Below are 12,942 nucleotides of genomic sequence, written 5' to 3'. Positions count from 1 at the left end.
TATACATCTCAAAACCAGCTTTGAAGGAAGCCGGAACAAGAAAAAATAAAAAAAAAGTCCTACAGCATCTGGTATTCCCAAGTGGTCTCCTATCCAAGTAGTAACCAGGCCCAGCCCTGCTTACCTTTCAAGATCAGCCGAGATTGGGCTTGTTCAGGGTGGTGTGGCTGTAGGTATTGGTTTCCTAATGACCTACATCTCTTATACATCTTAAAAATAGCATTGCAGAAAGCCGGAACAGGAGAAAATAAAAAAAAACTGCCTACAGCACCTGGTATTCCCAGGTGGTCTACCATCCAAGTACTAACCAGGCCCGGCCCTGCTTAGGTTCCAAGATCAGACGAGATTGGGCTTGTTCAGGGTGGTGTGGCTGTAGGTATTGTTTTTATAATGACCTACATCTCTTATACATCTCAAAACCAGCATTGAAGGAAGTCGGAACAAGAGAAAATAAAAAAAAATTGCCTACAGCACCTGGCATTCCCAGGTGGTCTCCCATCCAAGTACTAACCAGGCCCAGCCCTGCTTAGCTTCCAAGATCAGACAAGATTGGGCTTGTTCAGGGTGGTGTGGCTGTAGGTATTGTTTTACTAATGACCTACATCTCTTATACATCTCAAAACCAGCTTTGAAGGAAGCCAGAACAAGAGAAAATAAAAAAAAAAGTCCTACAGCATCTGGTATTCCCAGGTGGTCTCCTATCCAAGTAGTAACCAGGCCCAGCCCTGCTTACCTTTCAAGATCAGACGAGATTGGGCTTATTCAGGGTGGTGTGGCTGTAGGTATTTGTTTTCTAATGACCTACATCTCTTATACATCTTAAAACCAGCATTGAAGGAAGCTGTAACAAGAGAAAAAAAAAAAAAGGCCTACTGCACCTGATATTCCCAGGTGGTCTCCCATCCAAGTACTAACCAGGCCTGGCGCTGCTTAGCTTCCAAGATCAGATGAACTTGGGCATGTTCAGGGGGTTGTGGCTGTAGGTATTGGCTTCTTAATGACCTACATCCCTTATACCTCTCAAAACCAGTATTGAAGGAAGTCGGAACAAGAGAAAATAAAAAAAAAAGGCCTACAGCACCTGGTATTCCCAGGTGGTCTCCCATGCAAGTACTAACCAGAGCCGGCGCTGCTTAGCTTCCAAGATCAGACGAGATTGGGCATGTTCAGGGTGGTGTTGCTGTAGGTATTGGTTTCCTAATGACCTACATCCCTTATACCTCTCAAAACCAGCATTGAAGGAAGTCCTAACAAGAGAAAATAAAAAGAAAAGGCCTACAACACCTGATATTCCCAGGTGGTCTCCCATCCAAGTACTAACCAGGCCTGACCCTGCTTAACTTCCAAACTCAGACGAGATTGGGCATGTTCAGAGTGGTGTGGCTGTAGGTATTAGTTTCCTAATGACCTACATCTCTTATACATCTCAAAACCAGCATTGAAGGAAGTCGGAAGAAGAGAAAAAAAAAAGCATACAGCACCTGATATTCCCAAGTGGTCTCCCATCCAAGTACTAACCAGGCCTGGCCCTGTTTAGTTTCCAAGATCAGAAGAGATTGGGCTTGTTGAGGGTGCTGTGGCTGTAGTTATTGGTTTCCTAATGACCTACATCTCTTATACATCTCAAAACCAGCATTGAAGGAAGCTGGAACAAGAGAAAATAAAAAAAAGGCCTACAGCACCTGGTATTCCTAGGTGGGCTCCCATCCAAGTACTAACCAGGCGGGCCCTGCTTAGCTTCCAAGATCAGATGAGACTGGGCTTGTTCAGGGGGTTGTGGCTGTAGGTATAGATTTCCTAATGACCTACATCTCTTATACATCTGAAAACCAGATTTGAAGGAAGCCGGAACAAGAGAAAATAAAAAAAAAAGGCCTACAGCACCTGGTATTCCTAGGTGGTCTCCCAACCAAGTACTAACCAGGCCCGGCCCTGCTTAGCTTATAAGATCAGACGAGATTGGGCTTGATCAGGGTGGTGGTGCTGTATGTATTGGTTTTCTAATGACCTACATCTCTTATACATCTCAAAACCAGCATTGAAGGAAGTCGGAACAAGAGGAAAAAAAAAAAAAAAATGCCTACTGCACCTGGTATTCCCAGGTGGTCTCCCATCCAAGTACTAACCAGGCCTGGCTCTGCTTAGCTTCCAAGATCAGACAAGATTGGGCTTGTTCAGGGAGGTGTGGCTGTAGGTATTGGTTTCCTAATGACCTACATCTCTTATACATCTCAAAACCAGCATTGAAGGAAGCTGGAACAAGAGAAAAAAAAAAAAAGGCCTACTGCACCTGATATTCCCAGGTGGTCTCCCATCCAAGTACTAACCACGCCCGGCACTGCTTAGCTTCCAAGATCAGACGAGATTGGGCTTGTTCAGGGTGGTGTGGCTGTAGGTATTGGTTTCCTAATGACCTACATCTCTTATACATCTGAAAACCAGATTTGAAGGAAGCCGGAACAAGAGAAAATAAAAAAAAAGGCCTACAGCACCTGGTATTCCTAGGTGGTCTCCCAACCAAGTACTAACCAGGCCCGGCCCTGCTTAGCTTATAAGATCAGACGAGATTGGGCTTGATCAGGGTGGTGGTGCTGTATGTATTGGTTTTCTAATGACCTACATCTCTTATACATCTCAAAACCAGCATTGAAGGAAGTCGGAACAAGAGGAAAAAAAAAAAAAATGCCTACTGCACCTGGTATTCCCAGGTGGTCTCCCATCCAAGTACTAACCAGGCCTGGCTCTGCTTAGCTTCCAAGATCAGACAAGATTGGGCTTGTTCAGTGAGGTGTGGCTGTAGGTATTGGTTTCCTAATGACCTACATCTCTTATACATCTCAAAACCAGCATTGAAGGAAGCTGGAACAAGAGAAAAAAAAAAAAAGGCCTACTGCACCTGATATTCCCAGGTGGTCTCCCATCCAAGTACTAACCACGCCCGGCACTGCTTAGCTTCCAAGATCAGACGAGATTGGGCTTGTTCAGGGTGGTGTGGCTGTAGGTATTGGTTTCCTAATGACCTACATCTCTTATACATCTCAAAACCAGCATTGAAGGAAGCCGGAACAAGAGAAAAAAAAAAAAAAAGCCTACTGCACCTGATATTCCCAGGTGGTCTCCCATCCAAGTACTAACCAGGCCTGGCTCTGCTTAGCTTCCAAGATCGGGCTTGCTCAGGGTGCTATGGCTGTAGGTATTGGTTTCCTAATGACCTATATCTTTTATACATCTCAAAACCAGCATTGAAGAAAGCCGGAACAAGAGAAAAAAAAAAAAAAGGCATACTGCACCTGATATTCCCAGGTGGTTTCCCATCCAAATGCTAACCAGGCCCAGCACTGCTTAGCTTCCAAGATCAGACGAGATTGGGCATGATCAGGGTGGTGTGGCTGTAGGTATTAGTTTCCTAATGACCTACATCTCTTATACATCTCAAAACCAGCATTGAAGGACGCTGGAACAAGAGAAAATAAAAAAAAAAGCCTACAGCACCTGGAATTCCTAGGTGGTCTCCCATCCAAGTACTAACCAGGCCCGACCCTGCTTAGCTTCCAAACTCAGATGAGATTGGACATGTTCACGGTGGTGTGGCTGTAGATATTAGTTTCCTAATGACCTACATCTCTTATACATCTCAAAACCAGCATTGACGAAAGCCGGAACAAGAGAAAATAAAAAAAAAGGCCTACAGCACCTGGTATTCCCAGGTGGTCTCCTATCCAAGTAGTAACCAGGCCCAGCCCTGCTTACCTTTCAAGATCAGACGAGATTGGGCTTGTTCAGGGTGGTGTGGCTGTAGGTATTGGTTTCCTAATGACCTACATCTCTTATACATCTCAAAAATAGCATTGCAGAAAGCCGGAACAAGAGAAAATTAAAAAAAACTGCCTACAGCACCTGGTATTCCCAGGTGGTCTACCATCCAAGTACTAACCAGGCCCGGCCCTGCTTAGGGTCCAAGATCAGACGAGATTGGGCTTGTTCAGGGTGTTGTGGCTGTAGGTAATGTTTTTATAATGACCTACATCTCTTATACATCTCAAAACCAGCATTGAAGGAAGTCGGAACAAGAGAAAATAAAAAAAAATTGCCTACAGCACCTGGTATTCCCAGGTGGTCTCCCATCCAAGTACTAACCAGGCCCAGCCCTGCTTAGCTTCCAAGATCAGATGAGATTGGGCTTGTTCAGGGTGGTGTGGCTGTAGGTATTGTTTTACTAATGACCTACATCTCTTATACATCTCAAAACCAGCTTTGAAGGAAGCCGGAACAAGAGAAAATAAAAAAAAAAGTCCTACAGCATCTGGTATTCCCAGGTGGTCTCCTATCCAAGTAGTAACCAGGCCCAGCCCTGCTTACCTTTCAAGATCAGACGAGATTGTGCTTTTTCAGGGTGGTATGGCTGTAGGTATTGGTTTCCTAATGACCTACATCTCTTATACATCTCAAAACCAGCTTCGAAGGAAGCCGGAACAAGAGAAAATAAAAAAAAAAGTCCTACAGAATCTGGTATTCCCAGGTGGTCTCCCATCCAAGTACTAACCAGTCCCGGCCCTGCTTACCTTTCAAGATCAGACGAGATTGGGCTTATTCAGGGTGGTGTGGCTGTAGGTATTGATTTCTTAATGACCTACATCTCTTATACATCTCAAAACCAGCATTGAAGGAAGTCGGAACAAGAGAAAATAAAAAATAATTGCCTACAGCACCTGGTATTCCCAGGTGGTCTCCCATCCAAGTAGTAACCAGGGCCGGCCCTGCTTAGCTTCCAAGATCAGGCTTGTTCAGGGTGCTGTGGCTGTACGTATTGGTTTTCTAATGACCTGCATCTCTTATACATCTCAAAACCAGCATTAAAAAAGCCGGAACAAGAGAAAAAAAAAGTCTACAACACCTGGTATTCCCAGGTGGTCTCCCATCCAAGTACTAACCAGGCACAGCGCTGCTTAGCTTCCAAGATCAGACGAGATTGGGCATGTTTAGGGTGCTGTGGCTGTAGGTATTGATTTTCTAATGACCTGCATCTCTTATAAATCTCAAAACCAGCATTGAAGGAAGCTTGAACAATTAAAAATAAAAAAAAAAAGGCCTACAGCACCTGGTATTCCTAGGTGGTCTCCCATCCAAGTACTAACCAGGCCCGACCCTGCATAGTTTCCAAGATCAGACGAGATTGGGCTTGTTCAGGGGGGTGTGGCTGTAGGTATTGGTTTCTTAATGACCTACATCTCTTATACATCTCAAAACCAGCATTGAAGGAAGCCGGAACAAGAGAAAATAAAAAAAAAGGCCTACAGTACCTGGTATTCCTAGGTGGGCTCCCACCCAAGTACTAACCAGAACGGCCCTGCTTAGCTTCCAAGATCAGATGAGACTGGCCTTGTTCAGGGGGGTGTGGCTGTAGGCATTGGTTTCCTAATGACCTACATCTCTTATACATCTCAAAACCAGCATTGAAGGAAGCCGGAACAAGAGAAAAAAACAAAAAATGCCTACAGCACCTTATTTTCCCAGGTGATCTCCCATCCAAGTACTAACCAGGCACGGCACTGCTTAGCTTCCAAGATCAGATGAGATTGGGCTTGTTCAGGGTGTTGTGGCTGTAGGTATTAGTTTCTTAATGACCTACATCTCTTATACATCTCAAAACCAGCATTGAAGGAAGCAGGAACAAGAGAAAATAAAAAAAAAAGGCCTACTGCATCTGGTAATCCCAGGTGGTCTTCCATCCAAGTACTAAGCAGGCACGGCCCTGCTTAGCTTCCAAGATCAGACAAAATTTGGCTTGTTAAGGGTGGTGTGGCTGTAGGTATTAGTTTCCTAATGACCTACATCTCTTATACATCTCAAAACCAGCATTGAAGGACGCAGGAACAAGAGAAAAAAAAAAAATACCAACTGCACCTAATAGTCCCAGTTGGTCTCCCATCCAAGTACTAACCAGGACCGACCCTGCTTAGCTTTCAAGATCAGACGAGACTGGGCTTGTTCAGGGGGGTGTGGCTGTAGGCATTGGTTTCTTAATGACCTACATCTCTTATACATCTCAAAACCAGCATTGAAGGAAGCCGGAACAAGAGTAAAAAAAAAATGCCTACAGCACCTGATATTCCCAGGTGATCTCCCATCCAAGTACTAACCAGGCACGGCACTGCTTAGCTTCCAAGATCAGATGTGATTGGGCTTGTTCAGGGTGTTGTGGCTGTAGGTATTGGTTTCATAATGACCTACATCTCTTATACATCTCAAAACCAGCATTGAAGGAAGCTGGAACAAGAGAAAAAAAAAAAAAAAAGCCTACAACACCTGATATTCCCAAGTGGTCTCCCATCCAAGTACTAACCAGGCCCGGCACTGCTTAGCTTCCAAGATCAGACGAGATTGGGCATGTTCAGGGTGGTGTGGCTGTAGGTATTTGTTTCCTAATGACCTACATCTCTTATACATATCAAAACCAGCATTGAAGGAAGCAGGAACAAGAGAAAATAAAAAAAAAGGCCTACTGCACCTGGTAATCCCAGGTGGTCTTCCATCCAAGTACTAAGCAGGCAGGGCCCTGCTTAGCTTCCAAGATCAGACAAAATTCGGCTTGTTAAGGGTGGTGTGACTGTAGGTATTAGTTTCCTAATGACCTACATCTCCTATACATCTCAAAACCAGCATTGAAGGACGCAGGAACAAGAGAAAAAAAAAAATGCCAACTGCACCTAATAATCCCAGTTGGTCTCCCATCCAAGTACTAACCAGGACCAGCCCTGCTTAGCTTTCAAGATCAGATGAGATTGGGCTTGTTCAGGGTGGTGTGGCTGTAGGTATTCGTATCTAAATAACCTACATCTCTTATACATCTCAAAACCAGCATTGAAGGAAGCTGGAACAAGAGAAAATAAAAAAAAAGGCCTACAGCACCTGGTATTCCTAGGTGGGCTCCCACCCAAGTACTAACCAGACCGGCCCTGCTTAGCTTCCAAGATCAGACGAGACTGGGCTTGTTCAGGGGGGTGTGGCTGTAGGTATTGGTTTCTTAATGACCTACATCCCTTATACATCTCAAAACCAGCATTGAAGGAAGCCGGAACAAGAGACAAAAAAAAAAAAAAGGCCTACAGCACCTGGTATTCCTAGGTGGTCTCCCATCCAAGTACTAACCAGGCCTGGCTCTGCTTAACTTCGAAGATCAGACGAGATTGGGCTTGTTCAGGGAGGTGTGGCTGTAGGTATTGGTTTCCTAATGACCTACATCTCTTATACATCTCAAAACCAGCATTGAAGGAAGCTGGAACAAGAGAAAAAAAAAAAAAGGCCAACTGCACCTGATATTCCCAGGTGGTCTCCCATCCAAGTACTAACCAGGCCTGGCGCTGCTTAGCTTCCAAGATAAGATGAACTTGGGCATGTTCAGGGGGTTGTGGCTGTAGGTATTGGTTTCCTAATGACCTACATCCCTTATACCTCTCAAAACCAGCATTGAAGGAAGTCGGAACAAGAGAAAATAAAAAAAAAGGCCTACAGCACCTGGTATTCCCAGGTGGTCTCCCATCCAAGTACTAACCAGAGCCGGCGCTGCTTAGCTTCCAAGATCAGACGAGATAGCGCTTGTTCAGGGTGGTGTGTCTGTAGGTACTGATTTGCTAATGACCTACATCTCTTATACATCTCAAAACCAGCATTGAAGGAAGTCGGAACAAGAGAAAAAAAAAAAAAAGGCCTACAGCACCTGGTATTCCTAATTGGTCTCCCATCCAGGTACTAACCAGGCCTGGCTTTGCTTAGCTTCGAAGATCAGACAAGATTGGGCTTGTTCAGGGAGGTGTGGCTGTAGGTATTGGTTTCCTAATGACCTACATCTCTTATACATCTCAAAACCAGCATTGAAGGAAGCTGGAACAAGAGAAAAAAAAAAAAGGCCTACTGCACCTGATATTCCCAGGTGGTCTCACATCCAAGTACTAACCATGCCCGGCACTGCTTAGCTTTCAAGATCAGACGAGATTGGGCTTGTTCAGGGTGGTGTGGCTGTAGGCATTGGTTTCCTAATGACCTACATCTCTTATACATCTCAAAACCAGCATTGAAGGAAGCTGGAACAAGAGAAAAAAAAAAAAAAGGCCTACTGCACCTGATATCCCCAGGTGGTCTCCCATCCAAGTACTAACCAGGCCCGGCACTGCTTAGCTTCCAAGATCAGACGAGATTGGGCATGTTCAGGGTGGTGTGGCTGTAGGTATTAGTTTCCTAATGACCTACATCTCTTATACATCTCAAAACCAGATTTGAAGGAAGCCGGAACAAGAGATAATAAAAAAAAAAAGGCCTACAGCACCTGGTATTCCCAGGTGGTCTCCCATCCAAGTACTAACCACACCCAGCACTGCTTAGCTTCCAAGATCAGATGAGATTGGGCTTGTTCAGGGTGGTGTGGCTGTAGGTATTGGTTTCCTAATAACCTACATCTCTTATACATCTCAAAACCAGCATTGAAGGAAGCCGGAACAAGAGGAAAAAAAAAAAAAAGCCTACTGCACCTGATATTCCCAGGTGGTCTCCCATCCAAGTACTAACCAGGCCCGGCGTTGCTTGGCTTCCAAGATCAGACGAGATTGGGCATGCTCAGGGTGGTGTGGCTGTAGGTATTGGTTTCCTAATGACCTACATCCCTTATACCTCTCAAAACCAGCATTGAAGGAAGTCCTAACAAGAGAAAATAAAAAGAAAAGGCCTACAGCACCTGGTATTCCCAGGTGGTCTCCCATCCAAGTACTAACCAGAGCCGGCCCTGCTTAGCTTCCAAAATCAGACAAGACTGGGCATGTCCAGGGTGGTGTGGCTGTAGGTATTAGTTTCTTAATGACCTACATCTCTTATACATCTCAAAACAAGCATTGAAGGAAGCTGGAACAAGAGAAAATAAAAAAAAAAAGCCTACAGCACCTGGTATTCCTAGGTGTTCTCCCATCCAAGTACTAACCAGGCCCAACCCTGCTTAGCTTCCAAGATCAGACGAGATTGGGCTTGTTCAGGCGGGTATTTCTGTAGGGTATTGGTTTTCTAATGACCTACATCTCCTATACATCTCAAAACCAGCATTGAAGAAAGCCACAACAAGAGAAAAAAAAAAATAGGCCTACTGCGCCTGATATTCCCAGGTGGTCTCCCATCCAAGTACTAACCAGGCCTGGCGCAGCTTAGCTTCCAAGATCAGACGAGATTGGGCTTGTTCAGGGTGGTGTGGCTGTAGGTATTAGTTTCCTAATGACCTACATCTCTTATACATCTCAAAACCTGCATTGAAGGAAGCAGGAACAAGAGAAAATAAAAAAAAAAAGCCTACAGCACCTGGTATTCCAAAGTGGTCTCCCATCCAAGTACTAACCAGGCCCGGCCCAGCTTCCAAGATCAGACGAGATTGGGCTTGTTCAGGGTGCTGTGGCTGTAGGAATTGGTTTTCTAATGACCTACATCTCTTATAAATCTCAAAACCAGCATTGAAGGAAGCTGGAACAAGAGAAAATAAAAAAAAAGGCCTACAGCACCTTGTATTCCTAGGTGGGCTCCCACCCAAGTACTAACCAGACCGGCCCTGCTTAGCTTCCAAGATCAGACGAAACTGGGCTTGTTTATAGGGGTGTGGCTGTAGGTATTGGTTTCCTAATGACCTACATCTCTTATACATCTCAAAACCAGCATTGACGGAAGCCGGAACAAGAGAAAAAAAAAAAAAAAGGCCTACTGCACCTAATATTCGCAGGTGGTCTCCCATCCAAGTACTAACCAGGTCCGGCACAGCTTAGCTTCCAAGATCAGATGAGGTAAGGCTTGTTCAGTGTGTTGTGGCTGTAGGTATTGATTTTCTAATGACCTACATCTCTTATACATCTCAAAACCAGCATTGAAGGAAGCTGGAACAAGAGAAAATAAAAAAAAAAAGCCTACAACACCTGATATTCCCAGGTGGTCTCCCTTTCCAAGTACTAACCAGGCCCAGCACTGCTTAGTTTTCAAGATCAGACGAGATTAGGCATGTTCAGGGTGGTGTGGCTGTAGGTATTGGTTTCCTAACAACCTACATCTCTTATACATCTCATAACCAGCATTGAAGGAAGCCGTAACAAGAGAAAATTTAAAAAAAAACCTGCTGCATCTGGTAATCCCAGGTGGTCTCCCATCCAAGTGCTAAGAAGGCATGGCCCTGCTTAGCTTACAAGATCAGACGAGATTGGACATGTTCAGGGTGGTGTGGCTGTAGGTATTAGTTTCTTAATGACCTACATCTCTTATACATCTCAAAACCAGCATTGAAGGCAGCTGGAACAAGAGAAAATAAAAAAAAGGCTTACAGCACCTGGTATTCCTAGGTGGTCTCCCATCCAAGTACTAAGCAGGCCTGACCCTGCTTAGCTTCCAAGCTCAGATGAGATTGGGCATGTTCAGGGTGGTGTGGCTGTAGGTATTAGTTTCTTAATGACCTACATCTCTTATACATCTCAAAACCAGCATTGAAGGAATTCGGAACAAGAGAAAAAAAAAAGCATACAGCACCTGATATTCCCAAGTGGTCTCCCATTCAAGTACTAACCAGGCCTGGCACTGCTTAGCTTTCAAGATCAGATGAGATTGGGCTTGTTGAGGGTGCTGTGGCTGTAGGTATTGGTTTCCTAATGACCTACATCTCTTATACATCTCAAAACCAGCATTGAAGGAAGCTGGAACAAGAGAAAATAAAAAAAAGGCCTACAGCACCTGGTATTCCTAGGTGGGCTCCCATCCAAGTACTAACCAGGCCGGCCCTGCTTAGCTTCCAAGATCAGACGAAACTGGGCTTGTTTATAGGGGTGTGGCTGTAGGTATTGGTTTCCTAATGACCTACATCTCTTATACATCTCAAAACCAGCATTGACGGAAGCCGGAACAAGAGAAAAAAAAAAAAAAAGGCCTACTGCACCTAATATTTGCAGGTGGTCTCCCATCCAAGTACTAACCAGGTCCGGCACAGCTTAGCTTCCAAGATCAGATGAGGTAAGGCTTGTTCAGTGTGTTGTGGCTGTAGGTATTGATTTTCTAATGACCTACATCTCTTATACATCTCAAAACCAGCATTGAAGGAAGCTGGAACAAGAGAAAATAAAAAAAAAAAGCCTACAACACCTGATATTCCCAGGTGGTCTCCCTTTCCAAGTACTAACCAGGCCCAGCACTGCTTAGTTTTCAAGATCAGACGAGATTAGGCATGTTCAGGGTGGTGTGGCTGTAGGTATTGGTTTCCTAACAACCTACATCTCTTATACATCTCATAACCAGCATTGAAGGAAGCCGTAACAAGAGAAAATTTAAAAAAAAACCTGCTGCATCTGGTAATCCCAGGTGGTCTCCCATCCAAGTGCTAAGAAGGCATGGCCCTGCTTAGCTTACAAGATCAGACGAGATTGGACATGTTCAGGGTGGTGTGGCTGTAGGTATTAGTTTCTTAATGACCTACATCTCTTATACATCTCAAAACCAGCATTGAAGGCAGCTGGAACAAGAGAAAATAAAAAAAAGGCTTACAGCACCTGGTATTCCTAGGTGGTCTCCCATCCAAGTACTAAGCAGGCCTGACCCTGCTTAGCTTCCAAACTCAGATGAGATTGGGCATGTTCAGGGTGGTGTGGCTGTAGGTATTAGTTTCTTAATGACCTACATCTCTTATACATCTCAAAACCAGCATTGAAGGAATTCGGAACAAGAGAAAAAAAAAAGCATACAGCACCTGATATTCCCAAGTGGTCTCCCATTCAAGTACTAACCAGGCCTGGCACTGCTTAGCTTTCAAGATCAGATGAGATTGGGCTTGTTGAGGGTGCTGTGGCTGTAGGTATTGGTTTCCTAATGACCTACATCTCTTATACATCTCAAAACCAGCATTGAAGGAAGCTGGAACAAGAGAAAATAAAAAAAAGGCCTACAGCACCTGGTATTCCTAGGTGGGCTCCCATCCAAGTACTAACCAGGCCGGCCCTGCTTAGCTTCCAAGATCAGACGAGACTGGGCTTGTTCAGGGGGGTGTGGCTATAGGTATAGATTTCCTAATGACCTACATCTCTTATACATCTGAAAACCAGATTTGAAGGAAGCCGGAACAAGAGAAAATAAAAAAAAAAGGCCTACAGCACCTGGTATTCCTAGGTGGTCTCCCAACCAAGTACTAACCAGGCCCGGCCCTGCTTAGCTTATAAGATCAGACGAGATTGGGCTTGATCAGGGTGGTGTGGCTGTATGTATTGGTTTTCTAATGACCTACATCTCTTATACATCTCAAAACCAGCATTGAAGGAAGTCGGAACAAGAGAAAAAAAAAAAAAAAAAGGCCTATGGCACCTGGTATTCCCATCCAAGTACTAACCAGGCCTGGCTCTGCTTAGCTTCCAAGATCAGACGAGATTGGGCTTGGTCAGGGTGCTGGAGCTGTAGGTATTGGTTTCCTAATTACCTACATCTCTTATACATCTCAAAACCAGCATTGAAGGAAGCCGAAACAAGAGAAAAAAAAAAAAAGGCATACTGCACCTAATATTCCCAGGTGGTCTCCCATCCAAGTACTAACCAGGCTCAGCATTGCTTAGCTTCCAAGATCAGGCATGTTCAGGGTGGTGTGGCTGTAGGTATTAGTTTCGTAATGACCTAAATCTCTTATACATCTCAAAACCAGCATTGAAGGAAGCTGGAACAAGAGAAAATAAAAAAAAAAGCCTACAGCACCTGGTATTCCTAGGTGTTCTCCCATCCAAGTACTAACCATGCCCGACCCTGCTTAGCTTCCAAACTCAGATGAGATTGGGCATGTTCACGGTGGTGTGGCTGTAGGTATTAGTTTCCTAATGACCTACATCTCTTATACATCTCAAAACCAGCATTAAAGGAAGCAGGAACAAGAGAAAAAAAAAGCCTACAGCACCTGATATTCCC

General features: G+C 44.5%; 3 non-coding genes and 49 pseudogenes across 3 annotated transcripts; all 52 read right to left on the bottom strand.

The window, feature by feature from the left end:
• Nucleotides 1–56: 56 nt before the first annotated feature.
• On the bottom strand, nt 57–175 carry LOC142136195 (5S ribosomal RNA; annotated as a pseudogene).
• Nucleotides 176–259: 84 nt separating this feature from the next.
• LOC142137286 (5S ribosomal RNA) lies at nt 260–378 on the bottom strand. The gene has a single exon (XR_012687928.1). It is a non-coding gene; the product is annotated as a 5S ribosomal RNA (ribosomal RNA).
• Nucleotides 379–462: 84 nt separating this feature from the next.
• Nucleotides 463–581, bottom strand: LOC142111163 (5S ribosomal RNA). The gene has a single exon (XR_012680936.1). It is a non-coding gene; the product is annotated as a 5S ribosomal RNA (ribosomal RNA).
• Nucleotides 582–665: 84 nt separating this feature from the next.
• LOC142130630 (5S ribosomal RNA) lies at nt 666–784 on the bottom strand (annotated as a pseudogene).
• An 82-nt stretch (nt 785–866) lies between these two features.
• On the bottom strand, nt 867–985 carry LOC142136510 (5S ribosomal RNA; annotated as a pseudogene).
• Nucleotides 986–1,069: 84 nt separating this feature from the next.
• Nucleotides 1,070–1,188, bottom strand: LOC142127082 (5S ribosomal RNA; annotated as a pseudogene).
• Nucleotides 1,189–1,272: 84 nt separating this feature from the next.
• LOC142119817 (5S ribosomal RNA) lies at nt 1,273–1,391 on the bottom strand (annotated as a pseudogene).
• A 78-nt stretch (nt 1,392–1,469) lies between these two features.
• On the bottom strand, nt 1,470–1,588 carry LOC142136601 (5S ribosomal RNA; annotated as a pseudogene).
• An 82-nt stretch (nt 1,589–1,670) lies between these two features.
• On the bottom strand, nt 1,671–1,788 carry LOC142136236 (5S ribosomal RNA; annotated as a pseudogene).
• An 84-nt stretch (nt 1,789–1,872) lies between these two features.
• LOC142136223 (5S ribosomal RNA) lies at nt 1,873–1,991 on the bottom strand (annotated as a pseudogene).
• An 86-nt stretch (nt 1,992–2,077) lies between these two features.
• On the bottom strand, nt 2,078–2,196 carry LOC142131846 (5S ribosomal RNA; annotated as a pseudogene).
• Nucleotides 2,197–2,278: 82 nt separating this feature from the next.
• On the bottom strand, nt 2,279–2,397 carry LOC142126698 (5S ribosomal RNA; annotated as a pseudogene).
• An 83-nt stretch (nt 2,398–2,480) lies between these two features.
• LOC142136222 (5S ribosomal RNA) lies at nt 2,481–2,599 on the bottom strand (annotated as a pseudogene).
• Nucleotides 2,600–2,683: 84 nt separating this feature from the next.
• Nucleotides 2,684–2,802, bottom strand: LOC142131736 (5S ribosomal RNA; annotated as a pseudogene).
• Nucleotides 2,803–2,884: 82 nt separating this feature from the next.
• Nucleotides 2,885–3,003, bottom strand: LOC142126687 (5S ribosomal RNA; annotated as a pseudogene).
• A 275-nt stretch (nt 3,004–3,278) lies between these two features.
• Nucleotides 3,279–3,397, bottom strand: LOC142136117 (5S ribosomal RNA; annotated as a pseudogene).
• Nucleotides 3,398–3,480: 83 nt separating this feature from the next.
• LOC142123499 (5S ribosomal RNA) lies at nt 3,481–3,599 on the bottom strand (annotated as a pseudogene).
• An 83-nt stretch (nt 3,600–3,682) lies between these two features.
• Nucleotides 3,683–3,801, bottom strand: LOC142122068 (5S ribosomal RNA; annotated as a pseudogene).
• An 84-nt stretch (nt 3,802–3,885) lies between these two features.
• LOC142124151 (5S ribosomal RNA) lies at nt 3,886–4,004 on the bottom strand (annotated as a pseudogene).
• An 84-nt stretch (nt 4,005–4,088) lies between these two features.
• LOC142136931 (5S ribosomal RNA) lies at nt 4,089–4,207 on the bottom strand. The gene has a single exon (XR_012687599.1). It is a non-coding gene; the product is annotated as a 5S ribosomal RNA (ribosomal RNA).
• Nucleotides 4,208–4,291: 84 nt separating this feature from the next.
• On the bottom strand, nt 4,292–4,410 carry LOC142127093 (5S ribosomal RNA; annotated as a pseudogene).
• Nucleotides 4,411–4,494: 84 nt separating this feature from the next.
• LOC142127986 (5S ribosomal RNA) lies at nt 4,495–4,613 on the bottom strand (annotated as a pseudogene).
• Nucleotides 4,614–4,882: 269 nt separating this feature from the next.
• LOC142124767 (5S ribosomal RNA) lies at nt 4,883–5,001 on the bottom strand (annotated as a pseudogene).
• An 85-nt stretch (nt 5,002–5,086) lies between these two features.
• LOC142117132 (5S ribosomal RNA) lies at nt 5,087–5,205 on the bottom strand (annotated as a pseudogene).
• Nucleotides 5,206–5,288: 83 nt separating this feature from the next.
• Nucleotides 5,289–5,406, bottom strand: LOC142136792 (5S ribosomal RNA; annotated as a pseudogene).
• Nucleotides 5,407–5,489: 83 nt separating this feature from the next.
• On the bottom strand, nt 5,490–5,608 carry LOC142129860 (5S ribosomal RNA; annotated as a pseudogene).
• A 483-nt stretch (nt 5,609–6,091) lies between these two features.
• On the bottom strand, nt 6,092–6,210 carry LOC142121586 (5S ribosomal RNA; annotated as a pseudogene).
• An 84-nt stretch (nt 6,211–6,294) lies between these two features.
• LOC142113707 (5S ribosomal RNA) lies at nt 6,295–6,413 on the bottom strand (annotated as a pseudogene).
• A 282-nt stretch (nt 6,414–6,695) lies between these two features.
• LOC142136452 (5S ribosomal RNA) lies at nt 6,696–6,814 on the bottom strand (annotated as a pseudogene).
• Nucleotides 6,815–6,897: 83 nt separating this feature from the next.
• LOC142135206 (5S ribosomal RNA) lies at nt 6,898–7,015 on the bottom strand (annotated as a pseudogene).
• Nucleotides 7,016–7,100: 85 nt separating this feature from the next.
• Nucleotides 7,101–7,219, bottom strand: LOC142127159 (5S ribosomal RNA; annotated as a pseudogene).
• A 284-nt stretch (nt 7,220–7,503) lies between these two features.
• On the bottom strand, nt 7,504–7,622 carry LOC142136324 (5S ribosomal RNA; annotated as a pseudogene).
• An 83-nt stretch (nt 7,623–7,705) lies between these two features.
• LOC142136703 (5S ribosomal RNA) lies at nt 7,706–7,824 on the bottom strand (annotated as a pseudogene).
• An 81-nt stretch (nt 7,825–7,905) lies between these two features.
• Nucleotides 7,906–8,024, bottom strand: LOC142134680 (5S ribosomal RNA; annotated as a pseudogene).
• An 83-nt stretch (nt 8,025–8,107) lies between these two features.
• LOC142122442 (5S ribosomal RNA) lies at nt 8,108–8,226 on the bottom strand (annotated as a pseudogene).
• Nucleotides 8,227–8,311: 85 nt separating this feature from the next.
• LOC142119076 (5S ribosomal RNA) lies at nt 8,312–8,430 on the bottom strand (annotated as a pseudogene).
• An 83-nt stretch (nt 8,431–8,513) lies between these two features.
• On the bottom strand, nt 8,514–8,632 carry LOC142129731 (5S ribosomal RNA; annotated as a pseudogene).
• An 84-nt stretch (nt 8,633–8,716) lies between these two features.
• LOC142128148 (5S ribosomal RNA) lies at nt 8,717–8,835 on the bottom strand (annotated as a pseudogene).
• Nucleotides 8,836–8,919: 84 nt separating this feature from the next.
• LOC142132260 (5S ribosomal RNA) lies at nt 8,920–9,038 on the bottom strand (annotated as a pseudogene).
• Nucleotides 9,039–9,121: 83 nt separating this feature from the next.
• On the bottom strand, nt 9,122–9,240 carry LOC142133697 (5S ribosomal RNA; annotated as a pseudogene).
• Nucleotides 9,241–9,324: 84 nt separating this feature from the next.
• LOC142136575 (5S ribosomal RNA) lies at nt 9,325–9,438 on the bottom strand (annotated as a pseudogene).
• Nucleotides 9,439–9,926: 488 nt separating this feature from the next.
• LOC142133539 (5S ribosomal RNA) lies at nt 9,927–10,046 on the bottom strand (annotated as a pseudogene).
• A 284-nt stretch (nt 10,047–10,330) lies between these two features.
• On the bottom strand, nt 10,331–10,449 carry LOC142121035 (5S ribosomal RNA; annotated as a pseudogene).
• Nucleotides 10,450–10,527: 78 nt separating this feature from the next.
• Nucleotides 10,528–10,646, bottom strand: LOC142136649 (5S ribosomal RNA; annotated as a pseudogene).
• An 82-nt stretch (nt 10,647–10,728) lies between these two features.
• Nucleotides 10,729–10,846, bottom strand: LOC142136628 (5S ribosomal RNA; annotated as a pseudogene).
• Nucleotides 10,847–11,133: 287 nt separating this feature from the next.
• On the bottom strand, nt 11,134–11,253 carry LOC142133528 (5S ribosomal RNA; annotated as a pseudogene).
• Nucleotides 11,254–11,537: 284 nt separating this feature from the next.
• Nucleotides 11,538–11,656, bottom strand: LOC142126532 (5S ribosomal RNA; annotated as a pseudogene).
• Nucleotides 11,657–11,734: 78 nt separating this feature from the next.
• On the bottom strand, nt 11,735–11,853 carry LOC142136648 (5S ribosomal RNA; annotated as a pseudogene).
• Nucleotides 11,854–11,935: 82 nt separating this feature from the next.
• Nucleotides 11,936–12,053, bottom strand: LOC142133885 (5S ribosomal RNA; annotated as a pseudogene).
• An 84-nt stretch (nt 12,054–12,137) lies between these two features.
• LOC142131127 (5S ribosomal RNA) lies at nt 12,138–12,256 on the bottom strand (annotated as a pseudogene).
• A 467-nt stretch (nt 12,257–12,723) lies between these two features.
• On the bottom strand, nt 12,724–12,842 carry LOC142132172 (5S ribosomal RNA; annotated as a pseudogene).
• Nucleotides 12,843–12,919: 77 nt separating this feature from the next.
• Nucleotides 12,920–12,942, bottom strand: part of LOC142119419 (5S ribosomal RNA) — a 119-nt pseudogene continuing 96 nt past the window's right edge.

The sequence above is a fragment of the Mixophyes fleayi genome, chromosome 1 (assembly GCF_038048845.1).
Source record: "Mixophyes fleayi isolate aMixFle1 chromosome 1, aMixFle1.hap1, whole genome shotgun sequence".
Classification (NCBI taxonomy): Eukaryota; Metazoa; Chordata; class Amphibia; order Anura; family Limnodynastidae; genus Mixophyes; species Mixophyes fleayi.
The sequence above is the reverse complement of the archived record's forward strand: the minus strand, read 5'-3'. Positions and strand labels throughout refer to the sequence as shown.